This window comes from Helianthus annuus, chromosome 6, assembly GCF_002127325.2.
Source record: "Helianthus annuus cultivar XRQ/B chromosome 6, HanXRQr2.0-SUNRISE, whole genome shotgun sequence".
Lineage (NCBI taxonomy): Eukaryota > Viridiplantae > Streptophyta > Magnoliopsida > Asterales > Asteraceae > Helianthus > Helianthus annuus.
In genome coordinates, this window is record NC_035438.2 from 5,573,965 (window position 1) to 5,590,111 (window position 16,147).

At 39.3% G+C, this 16,147-nt stretch overlaps 1 long non-coding RNA gene across 1 annotated transcript; it reads left to right on the forward strand.

Annotated features, from left to right (window-relative positions):
- The first annotated feature begins 4,036 nt into the window (after window positions 1-4,036).
- On the forward strand, window positions 4,037-6,020 carry LOC118479671. Its single transcript, XR_004859958.1, has 3 exons — window positions 4,037-4,802; window positions 4,968-5,099; window positions 5,270-6,020. It is a non-coding gene; the product is annotated as an uncharacterized LOC118479671 (long non-coding RNA).
- Window positions 6,021-16,147: the final 10,127 nt, after the last annotated feature.

Consider the following 16,147-nt stretch of genomic DNA (forward strand, 5'->3'; position numbering starts at 1 on the left):
TCAAGTATATATTATTTGCTTTATAATATGCATTTTAAGAAAAACTTAAAGATAAAAGTTGAAAGTAAACATAAAAAATATATTTTGAAAATCGGGTATTAAAAAACCAGTATCGCGTCAGGGTATAACCGGTTCCGGGTTTTTTCAGGTATAAATCAGATATAGTTTTGGGTACGAGTATTGAGCTCAAAACATATACCTTATCCGTACCCTATTGGCCTACGGGCAGGGACGTCGGATTTGGTTATGGGTATAAAATACCCGGGTACAAAAATAACCGGTTACGGAATTTTTTTCCCAGGTACAAGTTTTTTGTGCACCTCTAGACGAGATGAGAACAACATTGTTTTTCTTGTTTTTCTGCAATCAATACTAATCTTTTCAGTGATTCATAAAAAAATCATTTATTTGACCAACTTGTAATATAAGTTTAGAGGATATGATTATGTTACACTGTATTAATATTTTTTTAAGAAACTGTTTTAAACTAAACTGTTTGTCGTTTAATTAACTTTAAGAAAAAGTGTTATACAATTACATCAGGAATTTGAGTGGCAATATAATAATAAAAGGAACAAAAAAAGGCCAAAAGGGTGAAAACGAAATTTCGATTAGCAGCCTTCAGAATATCCGATGGCTATTTCGCTATTGCCTTTAGGCCGATCTACTTTCTGTCAGGACTCTAATTATGTTACTAACTCGCTATTAATTAATAATTAAACCATATTGTTAGTCACTTAATTTATGCATACTGCTGCCTTTTGTAGGATTAATAAATGTTTTCATAACTTGTTAAAGATTGGAAACACATATATGTATATTTTGAATTTATACATTGCAAATGATGCTACTCAATTGTTTTAATCAGAAACACATTGAATAAATAATTTGATAAACTCTAGTGTCTCTTTTCAGTGTTAATCTTATCAATCTCAAACTACTTTCAACAAACAAATTTTCAATTGGTACGCAATGTTAACTCGGCAAATTAATGTGGGTGTGTGTGTGTTGGGGGGGGGGGGGGGTTCATGCTTCAACATTTTATCGCTATTATAATTTGTAGTTTTAGTAATCAAATATTGGGACGGTTAGGTTTGTAGTTCCCATGCTTGAACTAGTATCACGATTATGTTTTGTTATTATCAAATCCTTCAACATTGTATTATGAATATTTGATGGATCTTGTGGGCGCAACAACGTGGCAAGTATTGATGATTGATGGAGTCATATGCTGGTGTAAGCCAGCTTAACTTTGTGACAAGTAGTTGATGGTGAAGTTTGCTTCACAGTTTAATCTCTTTATTTAAGATTGAGGTTGACGTGCATGATTGATGTAATAATGTTAACCAGTTACGAGTGTTATGTTCAAACTTTTATGACTTGACGTTTTGAATGCTTTTTGCTGCAAATGTACGGCATTTCTCAGTTTAAGAACTATGATTTGATGTTTGAACCAAACTTTGTGGTCCCCTAGGTTTGGAGCCTTACATTCGATAAGCTCATATTATCGTTATCGTTAAAACATCAAAGATTCCCCTAATGGTCACCAAGCAATATTCAAAATCCATAAAAGAAAAACTGAAAAACGGAAGAATATATAATTAGTACTATCATCGGCAACTAGATTAGATTTCGGATAAAATTTAGTTTCAGACTTTTCAGTCATTACTAGGGTGAATGTCATATGTGTGTATAAAAAAGATTGACAATATATTTACAACCGAGAAAAAATTAATAAGAATAATTATTAGTTCTATAGTTGTATAAATATAGATACAAACAATTTATAAATATATGCTAGTTTTTACATAAAATAGAGCAATTTTAAGTATACATTTGCAAAGAATTTTGTCATTTTCTCATGACATCTTAGAATGTTGCTTGACATGGATATCCCTCGTGCTGTTTTGTCAATTTCTTACAAGGTTGATATTGTCTTTGCTTGTTTATTGAAAGCGAGTAAATTCTAAGGGGTATAAAGTTATAAAAGCAGAAGTTCCGGGGGGCTGCTTGATGTTGTTAGAAGGTCTCCCTATCACGTGGCACACTGTATCTAATGCTAAAAGCCTAAAAGGTCTCCTATCACGTGGTCCTTTGGTGCCTAATATTTTGTCTAGATAGCTAGACAACACTTTAAAAATATCAACAAAAGTAGGATTGCAAACCAGCTGAGGTCGTCGAGTTTGAAATTGGATCCAGGGAGTCTGGGTGGACAGGCGCACCTTTAAAAAGAAAATTTTAGTGTATTTTATAGCTAAAAATCCTAATCGTACTCCCTAAAATATTGGTTAAAACTCACGTTCGCACCTCCAGTAAATAATTCTGGGTCCACCACTGATTAGATCAGCTTAAGCTCGGCTTGGTTTGAGCTTTGTTTCAAAGCTCAAACTCGGTTTGTTGATAGTTTCTCAAGCTTAGGCTTGGCTAATTTATTATCTATTAATTAATATATTAAATAAAAACAATATAAACAATAGACTCGTTTTGGCTCGCGAGCTCGATAAGTGAATTTTGGGTTTGTTTACCAGACAACTTTAAAAAAAGGGTAACTATTATTAAATATTAACAAAACTAATATTACACTAAGGTTCGACGAGCCTGGCGAGTTTTACATGCCAGGCTCGAGCTCAGGCTCGATAAATAAACGAGCTTTATTTTAGGCTCAAGCTCATCTTAGGCTCATTAAGGCTTAGCTCGTTTCGAGCTTTTCTCTCGAATCAATCTTGAGTAGCTCGCGAGCTGCTCGGCTTGTTTGCACCCTAAACAAAAGCACAATCATTTGGGCAAAGTTAATGGCAAAAAGACATTCACGCCCGAGAATGCGGACTTTGTTGGTGACTCAGTCCGCCACCATTCCATAGTAAACCTACCGCCCGAAGGCCATTGTTGTAAAAATCCTTGACTTAACCCATAGCAATTTTCTCTAGACAAGACTTGAACCCATGATCTCCGCTTTTGAAAGTCATGAGGTTGCCAATGCACCAGAAGGTCATCGGAAAAACACTTTAAATTTAGGGATATTAGATTTAAATGACCTCAACTTTGATCAAGCTTTCATCAATTGCCTGATAGCATTCCAAACTTTTGATTTTTACCAAACCACTCTCAACTTTCAACTTATTTTCCTTTGTTACTCTCAAACTAGTTATACACCAACCAAGTTAGTTTTTTGCTGATGTGACACATGTGTAGTGACGTGGTATTTTTTATGACGGGACAGCTAATATGGCATCTGATTTTGGTTTTATTGATGACGTGACAGCTAACGTGACGTCTGAATATACTCATGTGCTCATGCATTGCACTTCAAGTGATAAAAAAATAACAAGACCATAAATTTAGAATAATATCAAAAGGTATAAAATTTGATGAAAACAACATTAACGATGTATTTACTCTAAAAACTTGTTCAAGAATACATAAATCTACAAATAAGTTACTTACTCGTGCATAGATTGCCGTTTGAGGTCTTTAGTTGCAAACAAATGATTCTTCCTTGTGTGAAAGCACACATTTTACGACGAGTCGATAATTGTGAACTAAGAAACGTGTTCAGGAAAACGTTCACCTACACTTTTTTGCAATCTTACGTGATGTTTAACAATTATACAAGACGTTTTAGCTGTTTGCCCATGCGTTTGACGGAGTTTTGTCACGCACCAGATTGATAGATGATGAATTTATTGGAAGTAAACATATTTTAGACACCATATGAAAACTAAACATATTTTAGACACAATATGAAAACGAAGTAAACGAGATGATGAACTTTACGGGTATCGGAGAATATACTAAAGGAAGAGATCAAGCAAATTAATCCTCTGTAATATTCTCTATATTATTAGTCAAATAAGTTACGCAATAGTTAATTGTAATTATCCTAGAATCATGTTGTTTCCTTGTAATTTGTGTATTATATATTTCCTATCAATATCACAGTTACCTTCGTAGTGAATATTACAAAAGTCTAATATGGTATCAGCCTAACACACGATCCCTTTTTCTCCCCAAAACAGTGTTGCCCTCTTTTTCTTCCCCATCTCTCCCTATAGACAATCTCGATTCCTCCTTTTCCTTCCCTCCCATGGCTTCTTCTTCCACAGACAAATCTCTTCCCATGAATGCTCTTTTGCATATGTTAACCATCAAGTTGTCTTCCTCAAATTACCTTTTTATGGTGAAAACAAATCAAGCCCCTCCTTCATCATCAAGATTGGTTTCGATTTGTTGATGGTTCCTTTCCAGCACCATCGAAAACCATCACTCAAGAAGACAAATCTGTCACTAATCCTGAGTACACATCATGGCTTGAAACTGACCAGAGAGTTATGCTTTTCATCCAGTCTTCTCTGAGTGAGGGGGCCATGGCTGAAGTTTTAGGTTATTCATCTTCTCATGATGTCTGACACGCTCTAGAATCTGCTTACAGTCAAGATTCTTTGGAAAGATCTCAAAACCTCAGAGACTCCTTTTGCCAACTAAAAAAGGGTCCCTTTCTGTTGCCGAATATGGGCGCAAGTTTAAGTCCATTTGTGACAATCTTGCTGCCATTAGACAGTCTGTATCAGAAACCGAGTTAAGTCACTAGTTCCTTTGCGGTTTAAGGTCTGTGTTTGAGACTTTTTCAACTGCACAGAGGGCTATTTACCCTCTCCCTTCTTTCCGTACTCTTCTTGCACGTGCCGAAGGACATGAAATATTTGTCACCTCACTTCGTGGACCAGAACCTGCTCCCGTAGCTTTCACCACGTATGACACTTCGTCTCGATCTTCTTATCTGGGCCGAGGACGTTCTAGCAGAGGTAACCATTCTGGTACTATGAACTCACGAGGTAGAGGTCGAAGACCTCCTCATTGTCAATTATGTCGAAATAACAGTCACTATGCAAATACTTGTCCCGATCTCAAAACTTTTGCACAACAAAACTCTTTTTCGGCTGCCAACTTAACTCAAGCTTTTCATGCAGATTGTAACATAACCGACTCCACACCAGATTGGTGTGCTGACTCCGGTGCTACCGCTCACGTGGCACCGTAACCAACTCATGTTGACTCTTCGACTTCTTATCATGGTGATGACAAAGTGGCGTTTGGAAATGGTAATATTCTCTCAATTTCTCGTATTGATACTCATTCAATTAATCCGGACTTGAAATTAAAAGATGTTCTAATTGTTCCTAATCTGAAGAAGAAATTGCTCTCCATTAGCAAACTTACTAATGATTATCCGGTTGATTTTGTGTTTTCTCGATCTTACTTTACTATTCAGGATTTGGTCACAAAGACCATTCTGGCAAAAGGAACCCAAAAGGATGAACTCTACGTCTTGAAAGCAAAATCATAGTTTTTTGACGTGCTCAAAAATTATATGACCTTCGCTCAAACACAATTCTCATGCAAAATTAAAGTATTTCAAAGCGACGGGGGAACCGAATTCTTAAATCATAGAGTTCGAAATTTATTTCTTCATAATGGTATTCATCATCGGATGTCTTGCCCCTATACATCTCAACAAAACAGTAGAGCCGAACGCAAACATCGCCACCTTACCAAAACCAGACTAGCCATGCTTTTTGGTGCTAACGCCCGCTAGTTTTTGGGTTGATGCGTTCTCTTCCGCTGCACATATCATAAATCGTCTACCTACAAAGTTATTAAATCACAAATCTCCATTTAAAGTGTTGTTTCATGCGGTGCCAAATTACACAAACTTCAAAGTTTTCGGGTGTCGAGATGTGGCACCTGGGGAAAATCCACAGTTATCCTGATTTAACACCATGCCACTTTGGATTGCTTATCAAATTTCGGGACGAAATTTCTTTCAAGTTGGGGATGATGTGACAACCCGAGATTCCAAGGTCTTTGTCCTACGAATCACTTGCTTCGCAACCCTGTTTTGACAATTTGTTTTATGTTATGTCATGTATTTATTTTATGTGATCTCATGTGTAGTTGTTTAGGTGATTAAAGTTGTTTAAGTGATCAATGTATTCTGATGATTCAATATGTGATGATTAATATCTAATGTGCAATGGAAATTCAAGTCGACGAAGAGTAAGTGTTCGTCCCAACCCAAGTCGACGAAGATTTAGTCTTCGTCACGACGAATCTTCGCCAAATGATACTTCGCCGACCAGGGACTTTGGCCCAAGATAGTTTGTGGCCCAGAGTGGGCCGGACTACTATTAGATATCGAATAATCCCTCATAACGTAATTGTAAACAAGAATCGGCAAAACCCTAATTCCCTCAACTACCCGACGGCAACCTTCTTCTCGGGAGCTCTCTCTCTCTCTTTCTTGAATCTAAGCACCTTCGCTCCTACATCATACTCTGGTTAGTGTATTAATTGTGTGTGAATGTACTGATATGGCTTTGTTCATGATAATTGATGAATTACATGAGTAGTGTGATTTCTAAGGATCGTTAGGCAGCATGTATGAATTCGTTGAATGCATGTGTGATAATCGGATCAATCAATATTAGAATGATCATAAGGATTTGGCAAATTTCTGTGATAATCGGCTGATTAGAAATATTTATAATGATTTGACCAATGATTAGGGTGTACGATGTTTGTGTTTTGATTATTGAGCCGTATGATATATACACAGTTTTGACGGTTGTATGATGAATGATGTTATGGATTTAAGTTAGTGTATCAATGATGATGAACTGATGATTAGGGGTTGTATGAACATGAATGATAATTGACCGAATTAGATGGTTTGAATTGCTTTGGGAATATTGAAACTGTTTGCTAAAATTAAGAAACTGTTAAGGGTTTTGACGAACAATGCCAGCGACGAACCTCAGGTCGACGAAGAATCATTCTTCGCTGACAAGCCTCTCGACGAACAATCTTGAATCTTCGTCACACTTAATCCCGATGAAGGTTAAACCTTCGCCAAAGGATTCTTCGTCACACCTAACTTCGACGAAGGTTGATCCTTCGTCATGTGGTCCTTCGCCGTGAATAAAACAAACAGAACAGTGTGATCAGTGGATGTGTTCACAAAACATAAAGTTTCGATAGTTCACGATGCTTATGATGATGAATGTGTTGGTTATACAATTACGTTTGTTACACGTTAACAACCTTAGTTAGAAATGAGGAACTCGAATTGAGTTATGTGAATAACAAATTCGTCTGTCAAATGCTATTAAGTGTTATACACATGAGTTGTGGACTTGTATGGGATTGAGTAACTATTATGTGATATATGATGATCTTTACTATGAATGCGAACTGTGAAAATGCGTGACTTAATTGATTACGGAACTGATGTCATTGGTAAACACGGTAGGGTTGGTTGACTAACTGGAACGGGTAACTTATTATACCGAGCAAATCTAAGGTGAGTTCACTGCTCTTTTTCCAAGCATGCGACCTGGGGAGGAATGTCGGGTAAATGGGTTTGACTGGAATGTTAAACCTGGGATGTTGGTTAATACACTCATATCTATCATTAAGTCCCATCATTTACTGAATTGGTTGCCGGGGAGGCAACGGGGTTATTAGTTGATAGCGCTATTAGGTTTGGCACCCTCACACCGTACCGAGGAGGACGAGCGTGAACTAATTACCTTAACCACTCGACCAATGTTTGATAGAGCATTGGGGAAGGGCAAATAATCTGGAGCCATCTGCGGTAATCGAGTTATTAACAACTTTGAATCTCTGAAATGTTTTAAACTCATATCTGGTAACTAAACGTGTTAACAAACTTTGAACTCACCAGCATCGTCTGACACACTTGTCTGCATGCTTACAGGTCGTTAGATTCATGGTCGGAACTTGCTATCTAGGAGTGCTGGAGTGGTCATGGGTCGTGGATCTTGGATGCATGTTTATTGGTTTTGCACATTTGTTTTAGAACACTTAAATAATGATTTACTTTATGCTTCCGCTGAGCGTATTTGTCTTAAGTTGTGATTTGGAATTACTTTATTAAATAAATGGAACTTTTTGTTTAATATCATGTATAGTTCAATGTGATTGGTGGCTGGATCCTGGTACGTCACACGTCCTGCGGTGTTTCCGCATGTGGTATACAGAGTATCCGTTAATTACGCCCATACACTCCACATAAACTTGCCCCCGAAGTATTGAGTGCATTTTCATTGGTATTGCACATAATACAAATGGTACAAGTGTTTTGATCCAATCACCTCTCGAACATATATAACCCGTCATGCGAGATTTGATGAAGACTCGTTCCAGTTTTCTATCACGGACAAAAATGTTGACATTGCCAACCTGTTTCTAAGCACTTACACTGACCATACACCCTCAATTACACCCACAACCACTACAACCTTTAACACCTCCACAAAAACCCAAGCCCAACCCTCTACCTCACAAGCCCAACCAAAATCACAAGCTCATTGTCATTCCTGCTCTACTATCAGCGACCCAACCTGTAACACCTCGAAATTTTGTGTCCAATAATGTGTTGACACGTGTCATGAGTTTACACGTGGTATTAAATACTAAATAAAGGACTAAAGTTGACAAACCTTGAAAGTATGTAAATTCGAGGGTTAAAAATGTCAACGAGGGGTAAATATACTGTAAAGTAACCCTAAATGATGCTCGTACCTTCAAACGAATGAATCACGGATCGTACGGAGCGAAATGCGGAAGAAAGTGAGAGATTACAAACTACAGGGGTTAAATGTGTCAACATGTTTAATTTATACCTCTGAGTGACCCTTTAATGAACCCGAGACTTTGTAACAGTAAAATACGCTCACTAGATTATACGATATAAATTTCGCGAAGTTCCGTTTTAAAACGAGAAAGTTATGATCAAATTCGTATGTGAGGGGTTAAAAGCGTCAACAATAAAAGTTAAGGATTTTCGGGTAGTATTTAAACTAACCGGGGACCTAACAATGCGGGTAATAGTCACGAGGCCCTTATTCGTAAACAATCGAGGCCCAAATCGCAAACTTACCCCTTCGAAACCGAAAGGTCAGGTCAATGATTACAAAAGATTTGAAAATCTTGGAAATCAAGCCTCAGGCGGGCCGCGTTAAGGAAACAAGCAAGCTAATGCGGGCCGCGAGCCACCTGCTGATTCGTTTACTGACATGAGGATTCAGGCGGCCTGCGTCCAAGTCGCCTGAACCTTAATGCGGGCCGCGTCAAGTCCCCAGATGCAGTAAACATGGGCAGATTCACTGTTTGAGCTTTTAAACGATCTTGGATGCATTAATTGAAGCATGGGCGCCCCCTACATGTCCCCTAGCACTCAGGGACACCTACTGATCATCCATGAGCAATCATAGGTTGAGTTGTAATGATCTTGAGCTCAATTTTTCACTATAAAAGGCAAGGTAGTGCACCATTGTTCAACACACCTCAAACCTGCCTTCTTGATCATTTCTGAAGCTCTCAAGCATTTTTTCTAACATCTCTGGTCGTGCACCAAGCTTCTGTAAGTATGCCTAACCCTTTGTGGCTTAGTTTTCCATAGTTTAGCTTAAAAGTCAATCCGTCGTAATTAACGATTGACTTTACGATAAATCACAAATGGTCCAGTGGTTTGTCGAATCAAGGGTAGTTATATGTTGGTAATCATGTGGGCTTTAAACCCCTAAAAGGGCACCCTCTGATTCCCACTCTAACTAATCCGAATGTCGAGTCAAACTTGATTAGAAAAAGTCAACAGAATGCTATTTTGCGAAATATTGCATAATCAGTAATGTAGATGGCGTGTAACATGTTTTAGCACTCATAAAACATGATAATAAGTATATTAACTAGTCCAAGCTTGTTTGATCCGACCATTTACTGTTTTGACCCGGTTCGGAGCCGAAAGTCGCAAAACTTTGACTTTTGCTTTGACTTCAGTTCTGACCCGTTAAAGTATGATTTAGATATGCCTTAGGACTCTCTTAGGACCAGGTTACATGATGGTATAACCCTCTGTGACCGGTTCATTGTTTGTCCGAGTCTTTTACACCTTTCCGTTAAATGCTTAAAAGTCGACCGTAACGCCCTTTTAATTTAAAACGAGAATTTCGGACATGTGAAAGGACCATAACCTTAGTTACTGATTTCTAAGCATGTCCCTAAAATTTCACGTCGATCCGAGGTCCAGAATAGGAGTTAGGCTAAATAGCGCAATTACGGAAACTTTAGTAATTAAATGGCGCAATTAGCGTAACGCCTATCTAAACCCAGATTTCGACACCAAACCTTTTACACACTGATGTAAAATAATATTTTTGGATTTTTAAAGATTTTTAAGTATTTTTAGCCTGCTCATAACCTGCGGTTATGGCATCGGTTCGGTAATTACCGAATATACCCTTTTCGGACACAACTTGAGTTCTACAAGGTCTTTTGACCCGATTCCAGTTGCTACTGATTTTAAATAATAAATAGAGTATTTTGAACTTTATAAACTATTCGGAAAACTCAGATTTCCTGTAGAACTCAGAAACCTCTTTTATAATCTTTAAAATGACCGAAATACCCCTACGGGGCATAAAATAGATTTAAACTCGTTACGGGCAATATGGAAGGTATCCTACTGATACCACAACTTCTTTAAAGCATATTGACTTAGGAAACTTGTGTAGGACTCTTACGGTTACCTGTTACGCCTTTTGCGCGCACGGTTCGGCTTATGTAACTAGTTTACATAAACTAGCCAAAACGGGTCAAACCTTATTGTTTTGACCTCAAAATCCAGAGTGTGGTTATATTACCCATATAAAACACGTCTTCAAACTTGTCGGGTCTGAATCACATTCCATTCCCGGTTTTCGCCTTTCACGCGATTAAACCGTAATTATCCTTTGAAACTGACCGGTCTAAGCTACGGCTAAATTAAAGACCCGTTAGGATTCTAATAGGTTATTTTAAACCTTCGTTCCAGAATAGGAGACCAGTAAAAGATAGTTGCATTATTCGATTAAGGATTTATACTTGCAAAGGTAAATACTTTTAACTTATTTTCCGTTATACGGGCTTGGGTTACGGATAAAATACCGCTTGGTCGGGCATCAAATCTTCCATTGTTTGGTGGTTAATTGAATAATTTGATCGGCTCGTTTAAACAGTCTTGTTTACTTAAACGCCTTTGGGGGGTTAATGACCATGTCCCGGATATCCTTGGCAGCATTTTACGAAATGGCCACGACCTAAGCGCGGAGTGTAGGCGTACACTCGTCAGTGCATAAATAGTTAATGTGGTGTGTCTATTGATCTTTAACCCAGTACGTCCGGGCTACTGAACGCATAAGGAACATGTAATTCGTTCACGAGATTATAAATTTAAATAATTCTCCCAAGTTATAAAGAGTTTGTGCCTTGTGCATTCGAATCAATTTTCATTAAACCTTTTACAAAAAGTGTCGGTTGAATGTATTTAACAGTGTAAACTGACGTATTTTCCCAAAAAGATTAAATGCAGGTACTAAGCGTAATTGGCTGGATATTTCTCCTTAGCATCAATAAAGAGTCCCGCAAGTTTAAGATGCCTACGTCTGTTGAACAATACTTATATTAATTTTATTTGATCCCCTGTGGATACATTTCGACTATTCGTAATACATTGATATTACAAACGATGGTTGAAATATATTTATTTTTATGCTTCCGCTGTGCATTCATATATTGTGTGGTTTGACTATATTGTTGCCAACTACGTCACGGTAATCCCCCACCGGGCCCACCGATGAGACACATGGAAATCGGGGTGTGACAGGTTGGTATCAGAGCCAACGTTGAGTGAATTAAACACTATCCTTAAGTGTTTAATCTCAATGACACAATTGCACATACTTGAGTCTAGACAAGAACATAGGACAAATTCGAAATTTTATTCCAGTTTGTCTTTTATTGTTTATTGTGATTTAAAAATTTGTTAAGCAGGAAATATGCCTCCAGCAATTAGAAGAGGAGGAAGAGGAAAAGGGCCGATCACTACTCACAATGATCACGAGGCTGGACCTTCGAACATGCGAGCTCCTTCCAGTACAAGGAGTGAAGAACCTCAGAGACGTAGAAGAAACCTCTTTGAGCCTGCAAGACATTCTACCTCGAACAGTTCGACACCTTCATACCATCACTCCTTTGGACCAAATTCGGAGAACGATCCCAGTAACCCTCAACCTTCGTTTATACCTCTCCAGCGATCTGCTTCGCACCGTTCCTATGGCGATCGTACTCCTTTCTTTCAAGGCCGATTTAACCCGGCTGACTATGTCCAAGAACCAATAGGTTATAACCCATTAGGACCTGAAGACCATTTCTCCGAAGATAATGCGGTAGATATGGATGAAGACACGGATCCCATAGAGCCTGCAAGAGGTACTCCCAACCATCCTATCGAGATCTCTGATGGGTCATCCTTCCATGGAACACCCTATCAAGGTCCCGACAGTTACCAGGCGAGGTTTGACCAGTGTGATTGGTACTTCACACCTTCTCATCACTTCTCGCCTCATGAGCAGCAACAGCAACAGGATCCTTCCGAGGATTCGTGTTTCGTGGCAGTTACGCCACCACCTCCTCCGCCACCAGTTCAACCAGTACTTCCAGATCCGCCAAGGCGTAGGAGATCAGGCGCGCGGATGTCCACCCGAGGAGGGGAATTCCATTTCAGCACCCCTCGCCACTCGAGTGCAAGTCACTTTCCGCCAGTGCCTGAAGAACCACAACTAGGTGAACCTTCGGGTCGCCCTGCAGAGGTGAATTCTGCACCAGTTGCACCACCTCCGCCACCTTTCGGCTAGGACAATCCGATACCAGCATACGGCGGTTCCACCGCATACAATCCGTTTGAGCAGCCGACTCACACACACTACAACTATAATTATGATGCCGATCCATACGTGGTAGCAGCTAATTACAATGCCATCCATGGAACCTCTTGGAGACCAGATTACTCAGCTCATGGGTATCCAGCACCTCCTAGACCTCCGGTTCAGCAACCATCGCAGCAGCCACGTTTTTCTCCACCGGAGCAAGAAGAAATCCTCCACCGTCTAAACCGAGTGGAACGAGACTTTAGCAAGAACGTAAAAGTAATCGTGGATTCCTTAAAGGCCTAGCAAACCTACTAAAAGGGAGGAAGAAACGAGATCATTAGTCTCTTTATGTATTGTTATCTTTACTATTGCAATCAAGTCCCTGTGAGGACATTTGTCTTAAGTATTTTAGTCCCTGCGAGGACATTTGCATTAAGTACTTAGTCTCTGCGAAGACATTTATCGTGTTTAGTCCCTGCGCGGACAAATACTTTCAGTTCCTGCGTGGACTTATCTTTTAGTCCATGTGCGGACATCTATCTATGTATTTGGTCCCTGCGTGGACTTGTTTTCCGTAAACCTCTGCGTAGGTATTTATTTATTTAAAAAGTCCTGTTTAGGGCAGCGTGTAATCATTATTATAATTAATGGAATGTTATGTTAAAATTTCATTTTTGTTATTATATGAAATAAAATTAAAAAAAAATCCTTCTTTTTAAATTAATCTGTCTAAATAAAGAATCTTAATGGTGAAACCTAGCCAGGTGTCATTATAAGACCCGGCCAAGATGGTAAGATCTGATTAAAAGATTCAGATTTCCTGTTAACCTCTATAAACATGTTAACGTTCTTCGCAGATGTGATTCGTTAAAATCGCACGCGTCATTCTTATATGAGAATCCTTCTAAGGATTCCAAAGCCTAAATTAATGATTTATAAATCATGGGTTAAGTCGTCAATAGAGATGATCATTATTAAACATCCATTAGCGATGTAGTGCCTACGGGCCATACTTATTGTCATATAAGACAAAAGGCAGTTGTAGTCTATGACTCCCTGTCCGAAAAGGTAAAAGGACTACGGTTCAAACCTTCATGCCTTGATTCTCTGTAATCCCGGCTTATATTATAAAAACGTCCTTGTGACTAGGCTTTTGTGCCACTAACAATATTGTTTGTAATTAGGATAAGTTATATTCAAATCCTAAATAAAAGTGAGTAACAAATTAACCAGATATGGTCTATGTTTACCATGGTTAATGAATTGCCATAAAAGACAATTCCATAATAAACTCCTAAATAAAACTTTGTCATTATCTTCTGTAGCAGATTCAAGTTACAATGGCTGATCCAAATGAAGTGAATAGTCATTCGAAGGAAGATGAAAATGATAATGCCCAGATTCATTTAACGGGCGCTGAATTAAAAGCCCTAGTCGACGGCGCTGTTAAGGTAGCCTTGGATCGACAGTATGAAGAATACACCGAGTCCCGGAGCAGAACCTTATCTACACCACACTCAAAGCCAAAAACCCACTCAAAATCTCATAGCAAACCACCATCGACTCCGTCTAAGCCTAAAAAGGACGATGATAAGCACTCATCCAATGAAAACAGTGTCCGTCCTAAGGAAAAAGTGTTTACTGATGCATCTCGCGCCAGGGGTTGCACCTATAAGTACTTCGTATCTTGAAAACCCCGAGATTTCACTGGGGAGAAGGGCGCGGTAGATTGTATGACTTGGTTAGACGAGATGGACACCGTGGTGGACATCAGTGGTTGCGCAGAGAGAGACGTGGTGAAGTTTGTTTCACAATCATTCAAGGGTGAAGCCCTGGCATGGTGGAGATCTTTGGTTCAGGCCTCAGGGAAGGCTGTTTTGTACAGCATGACGTGGGAGGAATTTATATCTCTCATCAAGGAAAATTATTGCCCTCAACATGAGGTTGAAAAGATAGAGTCTGATTTTCTATCGTTGGTTATTACAAACCTTGACTGTCAAGCTTACCTCACGAGCTTCAACACAATGTCCTGGTTGGTTCCGTATCTGGTAACCCCGGAACCAAAGAGAATAGCTCGTTTTATCGGTGGTTTAGCCCCCGAGATAAAGGCAAGCGTAAAGGCCTCTCGGACAGCTACCTTTAGATCTGTAGCTGACATATCTTTGTCCCTCACTCTGGATGCGGTCAGACAAAGATCGCTGAGGAACAAAGAAGCTGAGAAAAGAAAACGTGAAGATGATAATTCACGAAGGTCGAGCAAGAAGCACCATGGAAACAGTGACAACAAGAAAGGGTCTGAGTCAAGGAGAGATGGGCAATAATCTGGTGAGAAGCCCAAGTGCAAGATTTGCAAGAAACAACACTTTGGAAAGTGTAGACTCGAATCGAACTCGCAGACTCAGTCAAAGTCATTTGCTTGCGGGATATGCAAGTCCAAGGACCACAAGACTTTGGATTGCAAAAAGCTGAAGGATGCAACTTGCTACGGTTGCAATGAGAAGGGGCACATTAGAACCAACTGCCCTAAATACGCCAAGAAGCCTGAAGAGGCCAAGAAGACCAATGCAAGAGTCTTCAGGATGGATGCGAAAGAAGCTGTGCTAGACGATAACGTGATCACAGGTACTTTCCTTGTAAATGATATCTTTGCAAGAGTACTTTTTGATTCAGGTGCTGATAAGTCTTTCGTAGATCATAAATTTTGCAAATTGCTGAATATACCTGTCAAAACCTTGAGTATAAACTATGAGGTAGAGTTAGCAGATGGCACCATAGAAACTGTCTCTACTGTATTAGATGGATGTGTGATATCCATTAAGAACCACTCTTTTCCTCTATCTCTACTTCCCTTTAAATTAGCCGGTTTTGACATAGTATTGGGTATGGACTGGTTATCTCACAACCAGGCCTAAATCGTCTGCAACAGAAAGCAAGTGGTGATAAAGACTCCGTCTGGTGAATCGCTTACCATTCGGGGAGATACCCAGTATGGATTGCCTGAGCAAGTGACTATGCTCAAGGCTTCTAAATGTTTAAAGAAGGGTTGTGTCATCTACATGGCACAGGTGATTTTTGATGAGCCTAAGCCGAAGATAGAAGACATCCCCGTCATTTCTGAATACCCAGAGGTTTTCCCTGAAGATCTACCTGGTTTGCCACCAGATAGGCAAGTGGAATTCAGGATTGATATCATCCCTGGAGCAGCACCTGTTGCTAGAGCACCTTACATGTTAGCACCAACCGAATTGAATGAGTTAAGGACACAACTGGATGAACTGCTAGCTAAAGGTTTCATTAAACCTAGTTCGTCTCCATGGGGAGCACCTGTCTTGTTTGTCAAAAAGAAGGATGGATCGATGCGTCTGTGCATCGATTATCGC